This window comes from Salmo salar, chromosome 06, assembly GCF_965601325.2.
Source record: "Salmo salar chromosome 06, fSalSal1, whole genome shotgun sequence".
In the NCBI taxonomy this organism is placed as follows: Eukaryota; Metazoa; Chordata; class Actinopteri; order Salmoniformes; family Salmonidae; genus Salmo; species Salmo salar.
Genome location: NC_138296.1, coordinates 81,895,394 through 81,912,770, shown reverse-complemented (window position 1 = coordinate 81,912,770; position 17,377 = coordinate 81,895,394).

Genomic DNA, 17,377 nt, shown 5'->3' with positions numbered 1-17,377 from the left:
CTGGGAGCTGAGGGGGGTCTATAACAGGCGGCAACAGTGAGAGACTTATCTCTGGAGAGATTAATTTTTAAAATTAGAAGCTCATACTGTTTGGGCATAGACCTGGGAAGTATGACAGAACTTTGCAAGCTATCTCTGCAGTAGATTGCAACTCCTCCCCCTTTGGCAGTTCTATCTTGACGGAAACTGTTCTAGTTGGGTATGGAAATCTCCGAATTTTTGGTGGCCTTCCTAAGCCAGGATTCAGACACGGCAAGGACATCGGGGTTGGCGGAGTGTGCTAAAGCAGTGAGTAAAACAAACTTAGGGAGGAGGCTTCTGATGTTAACATGCATGAAACCAAGGCTTTTTCGATTACAGAATTCAACAAATGAGAGTGCTTGGGGATTTATTGTGGGAAGCTTGTGGAAGGCTTCCCGAAACGTTTGACCCAAGTTAAAAAAATGTAAACGCAATGCTACCAAATACTAACTGAGTGTATGTAAACTTCTGACCCACTGGGAATGTGATAAAGAAATAAAAGCTGAAATAAATCATTCTCTCTACTATTATTCTGATAGGATCACCATTTTATTTTAAGAATGTGAACTAACTGACCTAAAACAGGCAATTTTTACTAGGATTAAATGTCATGAATTGTGAAAAACTGAGTTTAAATGTATTTGGCTAATGTGTATGTAAACTTCCGACTTCAACTGTGTGTGTATATATATATGTATATATATATATATATATATATATATATATATATATATATACTTTTTGTATTTTTTTGTTTTCCTTGTATTTATTTGCTTTGGGGTTGAATTCACTGAGATTCCAGTCAGTTCGCTCAGGGCCCAGATCACCTTTCTGGGGCTACTAAGGAGCAGCAGGAGGAGCTGTGTTCCATCCAGACTACACTGATTAGGTTTATACAGAGGAAGCAGACAATCTCCGTTTCCTTGTGGTGCTGTTAGGGGAGAACACTTGAGCCTTCTCTCAGTCCACCATTGTTCAGACCACAGGTGTGTGTCTCTCTTACCTCAGCTGTGTAAGCCTATGTACAGTATACAGCACCTTTTAATGGGTATAATGCTCTTTCATATGGACAGTAGATTCATTAACTAATCACTTTTCAGTATATTATTATATAATATTTTTCCAATCTGCTAATCTATACAACTGGACACATTGACATGCTTTAATTTCTTACCCATATCCCAAGCAGATCCTTGAATGTCCAAAAAAAAGAAACACAAAAGTGATGTGAAAAGCCAATGACATATGTGTCCTCTGGTCAACACAATCTCCACAATAACACATATTTCTATGGAAAAGCTGTGATGGCTAGCTGGAGGACTTTGGAGACGGGGGAGACGTGTATTAGATAAACAGGACATGCACTGGGGAGTGGGACAGGGGCCAGTGGACACAGCTGAAGGAGCAGCTGGGGAGAGATGGCTGGGAGGAGGAGGGGATGAGAGAGGGATGGGGGAGGGTGTCCCGTGGAGGGCACACGTCTTGACCATCCTGACCTTAGTTCTCTGGACCAGCCCAGGCCTGACATGAGACCAAAATCGAGTCCAGATCAGGACAGATCAGAGAGAGAGAGAGAGGGAGGGAGGGAGAGGAGAGTTGACAGGAGGAAAGGATGTGCTATTTAAATGTATTCCTCATGTTTAACTGCTTCCACGAAATTAATACAACAAGACAATGACTATTACCAGGCTTTGACACAGCGAGGAAGTGTGGCGACGAGCAAAGGAAAAAGCCTTCAAACTGACTTAGAGATTCACGCATGAAACCAACCAGGATGCAATTATGAGAAAGACAACAGTTAAGGTGGCTTGCAAGACACTATCGCTAAGTTGTCACAGTTCTGCACTGCATCAATATATCATAAGGTGGATTTGAGTCACATGATGGCTGCCTAAGTCACATGATGTGAGCATCAAGCCAAGAAAACATAGCATTTTATATGATGCTGGAAATGGCTGAGGCTGTGATGATTTGCTTACAAATTGAAATATGAATGAAAACTGACAAGACTCCCAGAGATATAAATTTTAGAAATTAAAGTCGCCGATACTGAGAATACTGAGAAGCATGAAATATGATCACCAGGAAATCGCTGCAGCATATTTAACTTTTTTATCAGGTTTGAGAGAGTGGAATAATTCAGACCATTCTTTAGCTTGCGAGGAGATCTGGCTGCATCGTCCTTTACGCTAGAGTTGAGATATGTCTGCATAGTCCTTTAAGCTAAAGAGGAGATCTGTCTGCATAGTCCTTTAAGCTAAAGAGGAGATCTGGCTGCATAGTCCTTTAAGCTAAAGAGGAGATCTGGCTGCATCGTCCTTTAAGCTAAAGATGATATCTGTCTGCATCATCCTTTAAGCTAAAGAGGAGATCTGGCTGCATCGTCCCTTAACCTGTTAGGGCTAGGGGGCAGTATTGACACGGCCGGATAAAAAACGTACCCGATTTAATCTGGTTACTACTCCTGCCCAGTACCTAGAATATGCATATAATTATTGGCTTTGGATAGAAAACACCCTAAAGTTTCTAAAACTGTTTGAATGGTGTCTGTGAGTATAACATAACTCATATGGCAGGCAAAAACCTGAGAAGATTCTGAACAGGAAGTGTCCTGTCTGACAAGTTGTTGTTCATCTTGGCTCTTTTTATTGAAGACTGGGGATCTTTGCTGTAACGTGACACTTCCTACGGCTCCCATAGGCTCTCAGAGCCCGGGAAAAAGCTGAATGATATCGAGGCAGCCTCTGGCTGAAACACATTATCGCGTTTGGCAAGTGGCCGATCAGAGGACAATGGGCTTAGGCGCGTGCACGAGTCGACCCCGTGCTTTATTTTCTTTCCTCTTTTTACCTAAACGCAGATTGCCGGTCGGAATATTATCGCTTTTTTACGCGAAAAATGGCATAAAAATTGATTTTAAACAGCGGTTGACATGCTTCGAAGTACGGTAATGGAATATTTAGAATTTTTTTGTCACGAAATGCGCCATGCTCGTCACCCTTATTTACCCTTTCGGATAGTGTCTTGAACGCACGAACGAAACGCCGCTATTTGGATATAACAATGGATTATTTGGGACCAAACCAACATTTGTTATTGAAGTAGAAGTCCTGGGAGTGCATTCTGACGAAGAACAGCAAAGGTAATAACATTTTTCTTATAGTAAATCTGACTTTGGTGAGTGCTAAACTTGCTGGGTGTCTAAATAGCTAGCCCTGTGATGCCGGGCTATCTACTGAGAATATTGCAAAATGTGCTTTCACCGAAAAGCTATTTTAAAATCGGACATATCGAGTGCATAGAGGAGTTCTGTATCTATAATTCTTAAAATAATTGTTATGTTTTTTGTGAACGTTTATCGTGAGTAATTTAGTAAATTCACCGGCAGTGTTCGGTGGGAATGCTAGTCACATGCTAGTCACATGCTAATGTAAAAGCTGGTTTTTGATATAAATATGAACTTGATTGAACAAAACATGCATGTATTGTTTAACATAATATCCTAGGGTTGTCATCTGATGAAGATCATCAAAGGTTAGTGCTGCATTTAGCTGTGGTTTGGGTTTATGTGACATTATATGCTAGCTTGAAAAATGGGTGTCTGGCTGGGTACTCTGCTGACATAATCTAATGTTTTGCTTTCGTTGTAAAGCCTTTTTGAAATCGGACAGTGGGGTTAGATTAACGAGAGTCTTGTCTTTAAAATGGTGTAAAATAGTCATATGTTTGAAAAATTGAAGTTTTTGCATTTTTGAGGTATTTGAATATCGCGCCACGGGATTACACTGGCTGCGTCCCACCTAGCCATAGAGGTTAAGCTAAAGAGGAGATCTGGCTGCATAGTCCTTTAAGCTAAAGAGGAGATCTGTCTGCATCGTCCCTTAAGCTAAAGAGGAGATCTGGCTGCATACAAAAGACTACACCTAACATTCCAACAATGGCTGCAAAGACGTTGCCAAGTCCATGTTTTAGGGAAGATCTGGACCATATTGACAAAGAGTGTCAGTGTAAGAATGCTGATCTGGGATCAGTTTGGCATTTTAGATCATAATGAATATGATTATATGGTCAGGGGGAACTTAAACCTAGATCAGCCTTCCTACTCTGAGATGCCTTTTGACTACGGGTGCTGGCTGCATACGCATCAGACTACATTTAACAGTTCAACAGTAGCAGCTGCCAAGAAACTATCTGGATCATGTGACACCTATGGAAGCAAACACTGTCTGGACTTTTTTTTGTACCTCTGTGGTTGATAGGAATTGACAGGTCTGCTCCTGACTGAATGCTACTGGTCTCTTATACCAACAAGTATGGACTGGCTGGTGTCTTAACCCCAGAGAGCCATTTGTCCTGGAAGACATCAGTGTCCTTCTGCAAGTTCATAATAATGCGGTCTGAGTCAGAGGCCAAGCTATTACGGCCTTTTGTTTCTGACACTTTGGGCACAGGAGAATTGCAATGGTCTGTGTGAAGAGTCTGGCACTTTTAATCCTCCATCCATTACCATGTATCCCTACAGGAACACACCCAGGACGAGAGGATGACCTACACGGTTGGCTGGCTGCTCAGCAGTCTGTCTGACTGACTGTCTCTGGTAGACTGTTATAGTTGCCCCCTTTGCTAGCATAGATCACTCAGGACAGGTCTTACATTGGTTTACATGATATGGGGCCTGTAGTGGAAAAGGTACCCAATTGTCATACTTGAGTAAAAATAAAGATACCTTATTTTTTTTTAAATATATATTTTGTTGAATTGAACCTTTATTTAACCAGGTAAGTCAGTTAAGAACAAGTTCTTATTTACAATGACGGCCTAAACTGGCCAAACCCGGACGACACTGGGCAAACCCGGACGACACTAAACAGGTGTTCCCTGTAGCTCAGTTGGTAGAGCATGGTGTTTGCAATGCATGGTGTTTGCAATGCCAGGGTTGTGGGTTCGATTCCCACGGGGGGCCAGTATGGAAAAAAATAAATAAATGAAATGTATGAATTGTATGTTGCTCTGGATAAGAGCGTTTGCTAAATGACTTAAATGTAATGTAATGCTCCGCCCTATGGAACTCCCAATCACGACCGGTTGTGATACAGCCTGGAATCGAAACAAGGTGTCTGTAGTCATGCCTCTACCACTGAGATGCAGTGCCTTAGACCGCTGTGCCACTTCCAGAAAATGACTCAAATAAAAGTGAAAGTCACCCAGTAAAATAGTACTTGAGTAAAAGTCTGAAAGTATTTGATTTTTAAATATACTTAAGTATCAAAGTAAATGTAATTGCTAAAATGTACTTAAGAATCAAAAGTAAAAGTATAAATAATTTCAAATTCCTTATATTAAGCAAACCAGACGTCACCATTTAATAAAATAAATTATAAATTGGATAGCCAAGGGCATACTCCAACACTCAGACATAACTTACAAATGAAGCATTTACAAATGAAGCATTTAGTGAGTCCGCCAGATCAGAGGCAGGGGATGACCAGGGATGTTCTCTTGATAAGTCCATGAATTGGACAATTTTCCTGTCCTGCTAAGAATTCAAAATATAACGAGTATGTATGGAGTAAAAATAACATTATTTTCTACAGGAATGTAGTGAAGTAAAAGTTGTCAGAATTATAAATAGCAAGTAAAGTACAAATACCAAAAAAACTACTTAAGTAGTACTTTAAAGTAATATTACTTAAGTACTTTACACCACTGCATTGGGCTGCTGCATTTCTGGTTCCATCATTGGACTGAAATGACTGCCAAGCTCTCTGATATCGGCTGAAATAGATTTTTCAGTATATCTGGTAGAGGATCATAAACTTTGATCCCATTCCATTCCGTTCCAAAAAGAAACGCAACTATGCTTGACGTCAATGGAGAAATCAAGTAGACATTTCTTTGTTTTACAAGCTAAGAAAAGCAATATCATAACACAGCTTGTGTTGTAAATACCAAACAGATGTGCTGTGCTATGTTAGTTCCAAAAGTTTTACAACAGAAGACGGGGAGAGGGAAGGAACAACTGAGCCAGTCTTGATCTAGAAAGACTGAAACACAAGATGAAGATGTGTACATCCCATTCATTGGCAGTGTTTTATCTTCTACCTATTTGTGGTCATTGTTCCTCATATTAATGCATCTGGGCAGGCTTGGTCCTTTGACCTGGGGGTTATGTGAGGTCTGTAAGGTCTGGTGGTCGTGGTTACGTTGGATATGGCTTGGGAGCAGAGAGACCTGTCACAGGGTAAACACAGCTCTCTGTGTCAGGGCTAAGGTACAGGGTCACGCGCTCAGAACAATGCACCCTGTCTCACAGTGAATGGTCACACACTCCTGATCTGACTGTGGTCGGTCATTAGAGGTGACTGACTGTGTGTGTGTGTGTGTGTGTGTGTGTGTGTGTGTGTGTGTGTGTGTGTGTGTGTGTGTGTGTGTGTGTGTGTGTGTGTGTGTGTGTGTGTGTGTGTGTGTGTGTGTGTGTGTGTGTGTGTGTGTGAAGGATTACAGCAATATTGGTGGGGGGGCTAGATGACTGGAGAAGCATGAGGAGGAAGGGGACTAGCAGCTAGTGCAGACAGCGGCTAAGTCATTGCACATGGGACCGCTGCGCTGGTACTTATAGACCATAAACGTCAGTAGAAATGAGTTCGTTTGGAGACGTAATATGCATGCCGACGTGTGTGTGGGTGTGTGTTAAGTGTGAAGGAGAGGAGGGTTAAAAGTGGTTAGGAATCAATCTTTCAAGAGTACCGTTGCCTCGTAATAGTAACACTGTGATATTCTATCCCCCTTTATAAGGGTTTCATGCATTCTTCACAAATAAATACAAATATTTACATTTTAGTCATCTAGCGGAAGTGACTTACAGTAATGAGTGCCTAGATTTTATACGTGTCCCCCCGTGCTAATCAAACCCAAAACCCTGGCGTTGCAAACACCATTCTCTACCAACTGGGCCAATTTGTTCACATACTGAGAAAAGTATGCTCCAAGTCACATCATTAGCTTTCATAACTGTGTTAGAATAATGCATGTTGGGACAAGTCCTTTATGTTGCGTTTGAGGAGATAATTTAGTATTTTTTTTCCCTGTTTATGGGAACTGTGAAACTCTGTGTTGGTGTCAGCCAGGGCCAGTTGTTCACATGCACACACTCATGCACATGCACATACACACACACACACACGTGCGCACGCACACACACACACACACACACACACACACACACACACACACACACACACACACACACACACTGCTGAGAGGTGATGATTAGTGACTGACCTTATGCTTAATTAGAGCCAAATAGGACGTTTTCCTGAGAGGCTATGAATCATGGGTAAAAACACAGCCTGAGGGAAATGTAACCTAAGTGATTAGGAAAAGGCTGTAAATCAGTACTCCCTTTGACCTGACAGAATAGACTGACAGAATGGACTGACAGAATGGACTGAGATTATTAAAAGGGAAAGAAAAGGCAAACTCAGTGAGTCAATTTCTACAATAAATAAGACCGTTGAAGCTCCTGGCTCAATTCTGCTGTTTTGGTGCCCCTAATGTGCACAGGTTCTCCGTACAGTGAACCCGTGCACATTAGCAGATACTGTGTGTGACTGTGTGAGAGCATCAAATCAAATCAAATTGCATTGGTCACGTACACCTGTTTAGCAGATGTTATCGCAGGTGCATCGTGCCTGTAAATTGCTCTGGATAAGAGCGTATGCTTAAAGGTAACAGTGCTGTATACAAAACTATACACATATACACCAACCCCCCCCCCCCCCCCCCCAAAAAAAAACATGCAATTAAGAAATATCTGACTGCTTACCTCAATATCTGGTGCTGCTTGCAGCAACTTCACTTTGCAGAGTCTACCTTAAAACAATGAAGGTTTGAGTCAACCATTCTGGTGGCATAGAGAGAGATCCATGTACCCTCAGTATGTACAAAGACCCTTTTTGGATCTCTTCTGATGACTTCCAAAAGTGTTCTTTGGCTGACCCCCGTTTTGGTTTCAGATAGAACCCTTTTGGGTTCCATTTAGAACCCTTTGTGGAAAGGGTTCTACATGGAATCCATAAAGGGTTCATCCTTGAACCAAAATTTGTTCTTCAAAGAGTTATCCTACAGGGACAACCAAATAACCGTTTTAGGTTTCGAGATAGCACCTTTTTTTCTAAGAGTCTAGGTCTGCAAGCATCACCTTTGTACGGTAAATTTAAGCAATAAGGCACGAGGGGGGGTGGTATATGGCCAATATACCATGGCTAAGGGCTGTTCTTAGGCATAATGCATCACGGTGTGGTATATTGCCCATACAGTATACCACAAACCCAGAGGTGCCGTATTGCTATTATAAACTAGTTACCAACGTCATTTATTTTAAAAATATATGTTTTGTCATACCCGTGGTATACAGTCTGATATACCACGGCTGTCAGCCAATCAGCATTCAGGGCTCGAACCACCCAGTTTATAATGTCTATTAAAAAACAAATGTGTGTTCATCAGCTGGTGACGTGATGTGGCTGGTGTATTTATTTGTTGTCTGTGATGCCAGGTTCTCCATTCCCCAAATCCACAAATTGGTAAGTTCGTCCCTGGCCATCTTCACCAGACTAATTAATGTATCTAAAATGGCACCCTAGCCTCTCATCCCGTCACTAAAGGACAAAAAGGTCACAACCTCATTTCCAATCCGCAACGTTTTATTTATTTACCCAAGCCGCGTGTTTCCCTCTGTTTGTTTTGATTAGTTGTTAATGCATCATTCACCCATCTCTTACGTCTCACTGACTCATCTCATTTTCATATATTAACAAGGTCACAAGATGTATAAGCTATTCAGAGAGGAAATCAATAGCCGAAGCAGACCTTGACATCCCACAGCACAGCCACAGAATATGGAAACAGATCATCAGTTCTGCTGATCCATGTTATCTATCTCTAAAAGACTCTGACACATTGAATTTATACTCAATAGTTACTCCAACAATGCTTTAGTCAATCCAAAAGATTGAATAAAAAGGTTATTCTTGGTTGTTAATATTAAGAATGTCACAGAATAGGACAGTTCTAACAATAGTCTATTCACCTGCTTCATAAAGGCATGGCAATGAATAAAGGTAGTTACAGTACAATAACTCGATTTTTCTCAACATTACAAATCAGCTACCCCTGTATCTGTCACAAGTATTAAACATCCCTTTCATGATAATTACTGGAACCTCAATGCCACATTAGCGGGGACCGTTTAAATCCAAATGAATTGATGGAAACTACTTTTCGGGAATCTGCACTCAATTAATGCTGGTTCTTAATACCCCATGAAAATCTGCTCGGGCAAATAGCCGCCGGGCCACTTCGTCACTTCAAATGGCTAATTCCCATGTCCTTCCCCCCTTCTCTTCGTCTTGTTATAATGGACTTTATTCACCTGCAGGCTAAGAGCACGCTCTTTCATGGTTCGGCCTAATTGGGTTCTGCCGACTTTTGCGCCCTTAACTTTTGCATGAAAAGCATTTTATGTGCAATTTAAAACACCTAGGCCGCAATGTGGGGTTCCGCATTCTATGATGTCATGTGTTGAAATAACTATTGAACTGTTGTTGATAACTACAGTATTGAAGACAAGAATGGAGTTAATGAGTTTGATTGAGGATTTGGAAGATGACTTGTCCCATTGTGTTTTTGGCCCTCTGTAGGCTGGCTAGTTTTGTGGTTTAGCAATTTGACCCATTTTGGCCTACTTCTGAAACGGATATGATATGTTTGTCCAAATAAAGTTATCTAGTAAGTAACGTAGGAAGGAAGGAAGGAAGGAAGGAAGGAAGGAAGGAAGGAAGGAAGGAAGGAAGGAAGGAAGGAAGGAAGGAAGGAAGGAAGGAAGGAAGGAAGGAAGGACATTAGAACACATGCTGTAGACAAATTGTAATTCATATTTCCAAATGATTATTCCTATTTGGCAGTTGTCTTGACCTGTGTGTAAATACCATAGTGTACACAAACTCTGAGATAAGAACAGATGTTTGGAAATGGAGTCATAGTTTAACCCTCTGTCTTGTTTTGGTTTCTTCCAGTCACCACTGTACCAAGCTGTGGTCCTGATGGCATTGTGGACCTGTCGTTCCCGTATGACAGAAACATATGGCTGAATTTAAATGCACAGTCTGTCATTTTAACAGGCTGGGGAAAATAAACCACTAGGAAAACTCATAGACTGTGTGTAAGGGTATTATGATTTTTCCTATGATTGTTACATCTTACAGCTTGTACCTTAAACTTTTACTGCGGTGAGCTAAATCAGGCTCACACAGGGTGTTTCTTGGTAGTCTTAAGCACATCTACTTTGAAACAAAAGTATACACCTCACACACATGGTTATGGGCTTAAACAAAGAAGACACCTGTATGGTATCAGATAAAGATTTGAAATGTATTACATTTTCAGTTGTATCCCAATATTACACTTTATAAACATCACAGAAGACTGAAATATAACAAAACTGTTTTGAAATAGAAAAATCTGATTATAGTCTTTTCTTTTCTTAACTTTAATAATTAAGAAATTGTGAAAAATATTCATTACATTCCACCCATGAGGCCAAAGAGGGCGCTTTTGGTCATTGAATGCAGGAAAGGGCTACCTCCTAAAGCCTCAGAACATAACCTCAGTATGAAAACGTCCTAGATAAAATCCAATATTTGATGTTTAGACAGCCCCTGCACACATTGATGTACAGTAGACAGCACACATCCTCTTGCATTGCTAATCAGTCCAGATCTGTAGGAGTGGTTGCTATCACGTAAGGAGGTATCAACATGCAACAGTATCAGTGTTTATCTGACTCATATTGAAACATGTGGCTTAGGGAGGTAACCTCCCCAGTTATGCATCACTGCTGTGGTTACATCTGGCAAATCTATGGTTGAATAAATTATTGTCACGATCCTTTGTGGAAAAACAAACCACTGCATGTCAACCCTAAACAAACAAAAAAATAACATCTCTGGGGGATCACACCAGTTGGAAAATAAAGGAAAAGCAATCATCGTGAAGTAATAAAAACATCAGTCCTCATGTAGGTACTGTTTGTAAACCAATTGATTTTATCATTTGGTAGCTATAACTTTGAGAAGTTCAGCATATTAAATCACCAGCTCCTACACATAATTTTAATTTGCTATGGCATATCAGACAGCCATGGAACAGAAATGCACTGGAGCCTGGCTGGGACTCATTTTGTACTAGTTTGGTATTCGGAAGTGGCGACAGAAAGAACATACTTACTCAGGAAGGCAATAACAGGTCAAATTTCCCAGAGGCTCCTGACATGGGCATAGAAATTAATTGCAGTGTTGTGAGGTTGAATACAGGCTTTCGTGGCATGATTTAAAAAAAGCAAAAGAGGCTCTCCCAGCAGGCCTGAACACTGGAAGCTCACAGCACTCACAGCACAGACACAAGGTCTGAATGGAAACAGCAGCTCCACACACATCCCCCTGAAAAAACAGAATTTAATCTTGCCAGCTAGATAATGGTAGAATGGAAGTGTAGAATTAGAAGGTAGATGTGGAACTGTGGAAGCTCCATCTGCAGTCAGAGTTCTGAAGATGCTGTCTGTCTGTCTGTGACAGGGGATGATAATAGTGGGTTGCTGATATCTCTGATCAAATCCACTGTCAGACTGTCACAGCTGTAGACTGTCACACCTCTGACAACTAAATATGTCTACATAAGCTTTATTAGAATAGTGTAGGTAAAACTAAAATTGAATAGTTAGAAAATGTATAAACAAATCCAATTTTCACATATAAAACAGCAAATGTTTCTTTTTTTTGTAAGGGTTAACCTGGTGACTTTATACAGGCATCAAAATAAGAGAAGTCTCTTTGGACCCCATCCTAAAATCCTCCTTTTTTTGTAGATGTTGGAAAAGCAAAGTAGTTGTCACGTCCTGGCCAGTATATAAGGTTAATTGTTTTGTAGTTTGGTCAGGGCGTGGCAGGGGGTATTTGTTTTCTGTGGTTCGGGGTGGTGTGTTTTGTGTAAAGGGTGTTTGATTTAGTAATTCCGGGTTTTGGTTTATGTTTAGTAATTCTATGGTTAGTCTAGGTTGTGTGTTTCTATGTTTGGTTGATTGGGGTTGGGACTCTCAGTTGAAGGCAGGTGTTGTCTATCTGCCTTTGATTGAGAGTTCCATATATTAGGGTGTGTTTGTATGTGTGATTTGTGGGTGATTGTTCTGTGTTTCGCCTTGTGCCTTACCAGACTGTTTTTGTTGATCGTTCGTGTTTTGTTATTTTGTATGTTCGTTTTGAAAGATAATTAAAAATCAAGATGAGCATTCACGTACCTGCTGCATATTGGTCCTCATTCACCGACAACACCTGTGACAGTAGTTGAATTGCTTTCGCTTCTAGGTCTGTCACGGTTGTCGTCGACCAAAACGCAGCAGGTATGTGGATGCTCATCTTGTGTATTTATTTACAAACTAAATGAACACCAAAACGAACTCACGAACAACAAAACAGTCTGGCAAGGCACAAGGCTAAACTCAGAACAATCTCCCACAATTAACACAGACAAACACACCCAACTAATATATGGGACTCTCAATCAAAGGCAAAAGGGAAAACACCTGCCTTCAATTGAGAATCCCAACCCCAATTAACCAACCATAGAAACACACTTACTAGACTACACATAGAAATACATAAACATAGACCATAAACCAAAAACCCGGAAATACTAAATCAAACACCCTTTTACCAAAACACCACCCCGAACCACATAAAACAAATACCCTCTGCCACGTCCTGACCAAACTACAATAACAATTAACCCTTATACTGGCCAGGACGTGACAAGGTCCTCCAAGTTACTTCAGTTTTTAGAGATTTTTATGTTTTATGATTTGAGGGGAGGGGATTTCTGTGTTTTGATATTTGGGGAAAGTTTTTTTACCAGGAGGAATATCAAGGAATGAGACCCTTGAAGGACTGGTACAGTAGGATAAAGGCTTACTAACTTTGTTAGATTTGTTGCATGTGATTTGTCTGCTTTAATTTTCTGTTTTTGCTCTTCAGCCGGCTGCAAACTGCCCATTTATAAATCGTTTTATTTTGTTGTCACCTCCAGGTTTTCTACACTTCAGTCTCACTGTTGCATTTGTTTTTGCTTAGCTTGTTACTTTAGGAAAAGTATTTTCTTTCCTTCTTGATTTATCGCTGGCATTAGTTGGTGTAATGAGAGGTGGTTTCTCACAACATTCTCAGACCAATGTTGTGAAAACCACAGTATAAAATTATACATTTATTTCAGCATAGCGTCTAAAACTGTGATTTTAAGTAAAATAGTTCTTGTCATAACTGTCATTAGTTAGAAACATTTCAGAAGATGTGAGACATCGCGGTACATTAAAACCTCCCTCACACGTCAATAGGAATTCATTTCTATCTCCTCTCTTTCAACTCCCATAAGTAGGACTGCAATGGCTGAAGGCCTTGGTCCCATGGTGTGTGTCACCCTCAGAAGACTGACTGACATCTGCCAACATCCAGTAGATTCTCCACTTTTGCTGAAATGGGCATTAATGTTCTGGGCTCTTACGTAAAGAAAACCTCTGAAATATTAAATCCGGTTTGGCCTTGAATCGTTGAATTCATCTCTACGCTTGGTCCTCATCTCTGAGTCCTCGTCTCTCATCTACGGGCTTTAGACTGCAAGTCTATCGGGAGATAGACTGCAATTTAATGATGACTTTAATCAAAAGAAAATATTGATTTCACAGCAATCGGACATGGTCTGCCTGATGATACCAAATCATTGACCATACAGTATATTCTATGGGCAGTTGTCTCAAACAATCTATCATTCGATCAATCAATTAATTCATTAATATTAATTGTCTCCAAAGGGAATTTGGTTTGTTTTAGAGTAGATCCTAGTCATTGGCACTATGGTGGAAAAGTGATGTTCTTTCTTCATGCCATATACTGTAGTTTTGTCATTTTATCAAGTTCTTTTGAGGTCAGAGTCCTACTGGGATAGTTCAAGACAACACACAATGTCACAACCTCGTAATAAACAATAAAACTACCTGCCAGTGTTACAAAATACCATGTCTGTGAGTATCACAGCTATGTAAGAATAGCCCAGTTCTCATTGCCTCCTCCACACTTATATGTCAAGCTGCCTGTCAGTGGCACCTCCACATCGCTCAGCTCAGTCAGGAGTCAAGACCACAGGCTCAGAGACAGCTGGATGCCATTACACCTCCAACCCCACATATCAGTTATATCTGACAGCACAGAACACAGCCCCAGAGCCATTGGTACGGTGTCCATATTAGGACAGCCTCATGCTCACAAGGTGTTGCTGTCAGAGTCACCAATTAGGACCACAATGGAAATAATAATTGATTATTTTTAATGGGTGCATTGTTGTACTCATGTGGTTGAGCCAAATATATATGTATTTGAAAAATCTGTCAAATAAATGAATGAATTCATTCCCCAACTCCTTGTGACTTTGAAATTGTCCCAATATGGTCACCGTAAAGGGTACACATGGCTCTAGGGCTGCAGGGAGGCTATAAGCATAATCTATGATGTGTGTGTGTGTGTGTGTGTGATGACAGTACCTCTCTCTCAGTTCTTTCTCTCAGTATTGTAATGCTGATTGCATTATGATTCAAACCATAAACATCTACCGTAATGAGGTGGCTGTTCGTGGTATCTGAGAATGTGAAAGTAGAACTGTACTGTGAGAATGGGAGTTAGGTAAGTTAGTCACCTCATCCATCAGTGCTGTGTCGACCTACCTGGATGATTCACGGCAGCCATCTTGTGTAAAACTCTTCACAAATCAGTTTCCTGCCATGAAGAAGGGGAATGACACACACTCAGTCCTCAGTCAGTTAATAGAGGAAGACATTGAATAGGAGTGTACGAGTGTCAGGGAAAGGAGAAAGACAAGTTTCCTGGCAAGAAACACCTATGCTAGAGGAATCTCAGCCTGACAACAATAGCCATTGTTAAATGTTTAGATTTTCTTGAGTCACCAGCTGGTGTTTTTCAAAATGTTTCAATTATTCAGAGGCTCATGACAGTAGGCTGCAATGCTGATTATATTTATTTTTGTGTCCTTTTTCCCACCACTAACAGCGGTGATTGTGTTATACAGAGAGCTCCCAGCAAGGTAACCTTTTGAAATCATTTATTATGTTCCTATCGAGTGAAAGGAGGAGAATTCACTTTGGTGTGGCACGATATCACTCCTGCTGCACAAAATGTTTCCACAGAGAAGATTTATCCTCATTTCTCGAAAGTCGCCATTTTCCCTATTTTTTTATTGCTTCTCAAGTTTTAAAAGTGCACATCGCCGGGTTTTCCCCTCTTTCTCTTTGAAATGTACAGTAATGTTACCAGAATAATACAGAGAAACCACCTGTCTAAAAAATGCTACTAAAGTCAGAAAGCTCACACACAACTGCCAAACCACACTGAAAGCAATTGCCGTGTGTTTCAACACCCTTTTCATACGGAGTGCTGCGTCTCGAGAGCGATCCAGCCACTTGTGCTGCAGCATATGAAACTTATTTGGTTCCACATTAACATATCCTGTCGGAGTATATTCAATCCAATCCTTTATCCGTCACAGACGTTCTATTCTCTCCTTCTGTATGGCACCACCGTGTCAAAGTATCCGCAGGGGATTAGACGCACCTTCCATGCCAAAGTGTGTCATTGTTTCCACCCACCTCTCCCCTCCACCACCACCGCCTCCCCCATCCACCTCTCCCCTCCTCCACCACCGCCTCCCCCCAGCTCTCCCCTCCTCCACCACCGCCTCCCCCACCCACCTCTCCCCTCCTCCACCACCGCCTCCCCCCACCTCTCCCCTCCTCCACCACTGCCTCCCCCCACCTCTCCCCTCCTCCACCACCGCCTCCCCCACCTCTCCCCTCCTCCACCACCTCCTCCCCCCACCTCTCCCCTCCTCCACCACCGCCTCCCCCATTCACATCTCCCCTCCTCCACCACCACCTCTCCCATCCACCGTTCCCTCCTACAACACCATCTCCCCCACCCACCTCTCCCCTGCTCCTCCACCACCTCCCCCGATCCAATCAGATGTGTTCAAGACACCATCCCTCAAACAATGATTACCCAAAACTCTTTCTGACCCCGGATGGATGACTTCGAAGCAGCGTGATTAAAGAAGAGAAAAGAGAGAAAAAGAGAGACTCTCCTCCATCGTAATCCTCCACTCTCAGGGACAAGAAAAAGACGGTGAGCACTCTTTCCTTCTCTGTGAGAACAAAGCCATTGTTGAACATCACAAAGACCCAGGAATTCTCCATAAAAAAATATTACATTCCTGATATTTCTTTACTGAATCCCCCCTCTGGCAATTGAACTCTGAGTGGGTTGCCTGTTAATTGGATTCAGATTGCCATAAAAGTATAGCGGTGCTGTGTGTGTTTGCACGTGCGCGCGCGCGTGTGTGTGTGTGTGTGTGTGTGTGTGTGTGTGTGTGTGTGTGTGTGTGTGTGTGTGTGTGTGTGTGTGTGTGTGTGTGTGTGTGTGTGTGTGTGTGTGTGTGTGTGTGTGTGTGTGTGTGTGTGTGTGTGTGCGTGCAGCTGATGATTTTGTGAGAACGTGGTCTGCTGTGTTCGCTGGGTGCTACAGTGAAGCCAGCTCTCTGCTAGGTAACCTAATCATTATCGCCTCAGAGCTGATGTCATTCACCCGTCAGTTCTCCCCTGACCAACATGTGTTCCTCCATCTGAGTGACCACGTAACTGCTGCTGCTGTCCTGCTGAGTCAGCTGTGTGTGTGTGTGTGTGTGTGTGTGTGTCCATGGGCTTGTGAATCACATGAGAGCATTTTTGTTATCTGAGTGTATGTAAGTGCAGGTGAACATGTGTGTGAGTTTTTATGTGCTTGCATGTGGGGTGTTGGTGGAAGGATTAATGTGATTTTCCATCTTGAGGATGCCAGGAAAGAGTGGGTCCTGGGAGCAGATGAGAGAGAGAGAGAGAGAGAGACAGAGAGAGAAATAGAGAGAGAGACCCACATTTGTTTTCAATCTTCCCAAAGCAACCCTGAAACCCAAATCTCCTTTTTTTATTGCCATAAAGAAAATTGGCACACGCATCTCCTTCTCCCCCAACAACCCCTCTCTCGTTTAAAATAATATTTTATTTTACGGCCAGAGAACATGTTTGATTGTCTGTCTTTTTAAAGGACAGGATTACCTCAGAAATACTGCTGTCACTGTCTGTCTCCCCTGTTCCACTCACCCTGTTCTGTGTGTGTGTGTGTGTGTGTGTGTGTGTGTGTGTGTGTGTGCG